The sequence below is a fragment of the Sarcophilus harrisii genome, chromosome 1 (genome assembly GCF_902635505.1).
Source record: "Sarcophilus harrisii chromosome 1, mSarHar1.11, whole genome shotgun sequence".
In the NCBI taxonomy this organism is placed as follows: domain Eukaryota; kingdom Metazoa; phylum Chordata; class Mammalia; order Dasyuromorphia; family Dasyuridae; genus Sarcophilus; species Sarcophilus harrisii.
In genome coordinates this window covers 706140634-706146178 of record NC_045426.1, presented here as the reverse complement: position 1 = coordinate 706146178, position 5545 = coordinate 706140634, and the positions used below count along the sequence as shown (strand labels likewise).

General features: G+C 47.3%; 1 protein-coding gene across 1 annotated transcript in view; it reads left to right on the top strand.

The window, feature by feature from the left end:
* Positions 1 to 423: 423 nt before the first annotated feature.
* Positions 424 to 5545, top strand: part of RHBDD3 (rhomboid domain containing 3) — a 34646-nt gene continuing 29524 nt past the window's right edge. Inside the window, exon 1 of the mRNA XM_031948859.1 lies at positions 424 to 1299. The gene's annotated coding sequence lies outside the window, so the exon portion shown is untranslated. The remainder of the gene's footprint in view (positions 1300 to 5545) is intronic.

The window sequence follows — 5545 nt, the reverse complement described above, 5'->3', positions numbered from 1 at the left end:
TCGGCGCCGCACTGCGCAGGCGCCGACCGCACAACCCCGGGCCCTACCACTCGGATTGGTCCTGGGGGGAGGGGAAGAGGCGAATGAGGCGGAGTGCAGCGAGGGGAGGGGTTTCCGACCCAGCACTTTCCCAGGCGCGGAGGGGGTGGGGTCCGGAGGCTGGCCGTCTAAGCGTCTCCGGAAACGCCGCGAGCCGCCTCTCCGGACCGGCCCCGGGGGTGGGGCGGTCTCGGATCCAGCTCCCCGACGCGGCGGAGATTTGGGCAATGGTTCGGTCCGGAGGCTGTTAGGGACCGTTTCACAATAGGCCTCCCTGAGGAGAGACGAAGACGGGCGATGTCGTTGGGGGAAGGGATCGGGGGCCGGGGCTCAGCTGCTGACTAATCCGGGGGGGGCGGGGGGGGGGGTTAGCGGGAAGGGCAGGTCGGGCTCTGGGGCGAACCTCGGGCCTGGCCCTGTTTCCGATGGCCCGGCCTAGAAAAGGTGGGGGTGGGGCGCCCTTGGTTCTGGAAGCCGGGGGTCCCTGCCCCCCCCCCGAGACACGCCCTTTTCCGAGAGCGTCCTGTCCGTGGCCCATTTTGCAGAGGAGGAAACTGAGGTCCAGCCAAGAGGAGGCGTTTGCCCGAGTCTAGGACAGAGAAGGAAACCCGCGGGGAAAGTGACTTATCCAAGGTCATGCAATGCGGGGCGCAGGATTTGAACTCGGGTCCCACCCCTCTCCAGAAGCAGGCCCCAGGGCAAAGATGTAGTCAGTCGGCCTCTTCTGATGTACTGGGTCCAACGTGACTTGGAACACATTTGCTCCTCGTTCTTGGAGCGGCGCGCGTCTCCACACGTTGCATTCTGGCTTCATGGGCACCCTGGTTTTCTATCACCCGCGCTCCCTCGCCCCAGAGAGCCCTCCTTGGGAGAAGAAGAAACAAAAGCAGTTAACAAGGAGGGGGAAAGCAAAGCCGAGGCCCGCGCGGAAGGAAGAGGACGCTGCTTGCGGCCCAGCGGAGTTCCGAGACCGGGGTAGAAGGGAATGTGTCAGTGTGCGGCCAGCCGCGGAACTGGCCGTCCGAGGTCCCTGAGGGACTCACGGGTACCCCCCCCCCCAAATTAAGGAGACCCCTGGAGGAGCGTCTCCAGAATATTCGGCGGGGCACTCTGGATCGGAAAACATGGCTGCAGAAAGGGTTTATTTTTAATCAACAAACATTAGGCACCAACTGTATACCAAGCACTAATTAGGCGTAAACTCAAGTGTGAGACTCCCACCTGCCCTGAGGAGTTTATAACCTACTGGGGATGGAACAGGTATGCAAAGGTTTTGGTCATTTCAAAAGAGGGAATGTGCTAGTAATAAATCCTGGTTGTGTGAGGTCTTTAGCCGGGCCAGATTCTTGGTGGCCCCTTTGGGGAGTCTCTTGGCAGAGGTACCTACCGGAGGGCTTTGCCCTTTCCTTCCCTAGCTTGTTCTACGGTGAGGAAACGGAGGCACAGCGTGAGGTGACTTATCCAAGGTCACACCGTTAGGACTTGCCTGATGTTGGAATTGGACTCGGGAAGGCCCCCTAGCTGCCCAATAAAAACCCTCCCCTCTTCCCGTTGCTCTCCAGGGTGTCGTCCTCACCTCCCGGATCCAGTGTTACAAAGGATGCTTTTTCTATCTTTGTAAATACCTCAACTGTGTCCCCTCTCCCCCTCTGATCCTGTCCCCATCCTTGTCTGAGGTCCACATCCTCTCACACCTGAACTATTGCCATAGCTGGAGGGGAGGGGGGAGAGAAGGGGGAGGGTGTCTGCCTGCTTCCGATCTCTCCCCACTCTAGTCCATGCATCTATCTGATCTTTCTAAGACGCAGGTCTGACCGTGTCACCACCGCTCCATAAACTTCGATGGCTCCCTGTTATCTTCAGGATCCAATATAGAGTCCTGTCTGGTGTTCGTAACCCTTTATAACCTGGTACCCTCCTATCTTTCCAGTCTTATTACACCAGTGCCCAGAGGCACGGCCGCTTGCCTGCTTCTTCTCATTAACCACCTGCAGGTGTTTGCCTGAACTTGTCTACTTCCCATCTCCATCTCCAGCCAGCTTTCCCAACTTCTTCCAAAGCTCAGCTGAAATCTCATCTACAAGAAGTCTTAACACAGTGCTCCTTCATTCCAGTGTCTTGCCTCTGATGGTTATCTCCAATTTCCTGGGTATACACTTTGCTTATACAGAGCCTATAATCACAAAGTTATTAAATACCCAAGGATTAGAACTCAGGGCTTTCTATCTCGTGGCTAGATCCTATTGACTATGCAAAGCTGCTTCCTCTGGGGTAAAGTGACCAAAAAACTGTCCAGTCTGCTTCGTTTTTCCCCCCAAGACAATTGAGGTTATGTAATGTCCGGGCTAGCTTTCTGGAGGTCCTCCGGAAGGACCTTGATCTCGGCAATCCTGCCGAGAGAATGGACAAGAACAGAGTCCAAAGTCTTCATTGCCTCTTACACAGTCTTCAGGAGTCTGACAGCCTCATTTTGAGTCTGACTTTGTCCCCAGTTTAAATACCCTATTACAATTACCTCAATTGTAGAACCATTACACGGCCATGCTAAGGACTAACTATCTGCAAACTAGAGGACCATTATCTCATCAATTCCCTGAGTTAACACCCTGTTTCAAGTAGACTTCTCCAAAGTTCCACTCTCTCCAGGGTTAAGTGACTTGCCCAGAGTCACTAATAATAATTAAGTGTCTGAGATCAGATTTGAACTCAGATCCTCCTGACCCCAGAGTGTACCCTCTATGCACTGAGGCATCTAGCTACCCATTGCATTACTGGAAGGTCTCTGGGACCTTCTGCTCTCTATAACTAGATATCCATAAAAGTCCCATTGACCTCTTAAGTCTATGAGTTTGGATGTGAAAGGGATCATTTAGAGTTGGAGCAATCAAGGAAAAAATTCACAAATGAGTTGGGACTTGAAAAAACGAGCAGGGACAAGCTAGGAAGCAAAAGGGAGGGATTAAAGAACAAGGGGAAGAAGGAGCCCCTATTAAGTGATATTTATTGACTATTGATTGTGCTTATAGATAGTAAGTTCAAAAGTAAAGGGCCCTCCAAAAATAGTATGACAAAGAGGGCTGGTCTTGGGGCCAGGAAACCCACCTGGCCCTTCCAGGAGAAGGTAAGCTGCTTGAGGGCAGGGACTGCTGTCTTTGTATCCCTGGTACCTAGTAAATGGTAAGTGCTTGATAAATACTTGTTGAATTGTATTAAGAGACATCTAATTTCAAATTTGGGTTCTGACACTTTCTAGTTGAGTGACTTTGGTTCTCTTCCCTGCAAAAATAGGTAATTGGACTAGAAGGCCTCTGGTTTAATATTTAAAATCCCTCACAATCTAGCTCCAGACTATGTTTCTAGATTTAGCTCATATGATCTAATATAATCTAATCTAAATATGAGCTAAATTTCCACACTCTCCTTTCCTGGCCTACTTGTTCCTCATCTATGATTTCCATCTCTCTGTGGCTCTGCTGATGCTTGTGGAAAGGGGAGGACTCCAATGAGCATTTTTCCCACTTACAAGTAACTTTGTCAGATAGGAACAAGTTTTGCTTTGAATCAAAGGCTGAATAGCCAGTCAGCAAGCACTAATTCAATCTTCCTGTGTGCCTGGCACTTTGGCTGGAATATAAATTCAGGCAAAACCAAATGAAAGGAAAGACAAAACAAGTGGAAAGTGTGAACAGGGCCTGTACACCTGAATCAAAGCCATTCTGTGCATAAAAGGAAGAAATGACTCCAGAACAAGGAGGGAGAGAATTGGAGAATCTGGCTCGGAAAGGTTGAAGCAAGTGTGGCATTTCCATAGCATCCCTGAAGAACAAAATGGGAACCTAGCCTCTGTCAGAATTTTGGGAATTTTCTGAACTAGGGGCTCAGAGTGTGACTTAACTCTGAACTTGTCATCTAAAATGAACTTTGAAAACACAAAAGGAGGGAATCAGATTAATTTTAGGGGCCATTTTGTTTCCCAGTCTTAAATGAGCTAATGTTCTCCTTCTTTGTGGCTACTTCTTAGAACCCCAGCTGCCTCACAAGTCTGATTAAGAATCATGGGTTTTGAGAAAACCTTCACCTTGTCTCTATGTGACACTGTCTCTTGTCTTCACATCTGGAGTGCTCTGCCTCAGCTCTCAGGGCTTCCTTCACACTGAACAAGTCCCCCCTTTCTGCAGGAAATGTTTCCTGTTTCTCTTCCCCATCCCCACCTCACGCCCCACCCTTTTTCTTCTAAGAAATTCTTAATTTACCTTTAATTAATAACTCTATTTTACTATAATTGATTTCCTTTATAGTCCTATGTATGTTAAACTTTGATAAACATGACTTAGAGATAGGGTCCACAGGCTTCTCCAGACTGTCAGAGGGTTGAAAGGTGAAAACCCTGTGCCTGAGATCATCTTCTATTTAAATGATGCTTCTTCCATTAAAACATGAATTTCCCAAGAGAAAAGACCACAATTTTCTTTCTATCTCTAGTGCCTGGAACATAGTAGGTGCTTAATAAATTTTTATTGACTACCTGACAAAACGACTTTGTATTATTTTTTAAATCATTTATTTGCTTAACTGTGAAATTGTTGTGTCTTCTCCACCGAGCAGAAGTTCCTTGACCACAGGGCCTGTTTTCATTTTGCCTTTGCCCAGTGTCTATTCATTTAGTGCAGTGCTTAATTAGTGAACTAACTGTCAATGGGCAAGCTCTGCAAAAACACTCAGAAAAATCAACTGATCACCTGGCCTGACTTTGTTATGGGAAAAACTGGCCCAACCAGGTTAGTGACCTCCCTCCCAGAGTAACGGGTAAGAGTGTGGAGTAGCTTAGGTGGCTGTGGGATGGTCTGTCTCTCTCTCTGGGCCTCAGTTTCCCCATCTGTCCACTAAACTTTTACTATTCCAGGCTCTTCAAGACCACATATAGACTTGTTTAGCCATTCCACAGTCGATGAGCATCTACTTTGTAGCCAAGTCTTTGCTACTGCAGAGTGCTGCTATAAATACTTTGGAGTTTATGAGGACTTTCTTCTTATCAGTGACCCCTGCAGTATACCTTGAGGCATAAAGTCCAGTGATAGAAGCTTGAGGTCAAAACATGTGGATATTTTAGTCAGTAGTTTTACTTGTATAATTCCTAATTGATTTCTAAAACGGTTGTCACATATGTCCATGTGCCTACCTTCCTACAACCTCTACAATGTTGATTCTCTTAATCTTTTCCTGCTATATTTTGTCATCTTTGCTCATTTTCAGCATGCAATGAAACCTCAGGGTTGTTTTGATTTGTATTTTTCTCATTTCAGATATGGAGCCTTCTTCTCTGTTGTGAATACTTTGTAATTCCTTTTTAAAGAATTTTTCATATCTTTTGACCACTTATTTATTGGGGAATGACTATTACATATATATGTATATACATATATATACACACACATATTTATTGTTTCTCAGAAAAATTTGATCTAAAGATTTTTTTCCATTTCATCACCCCCTTCTTATTGTAGGG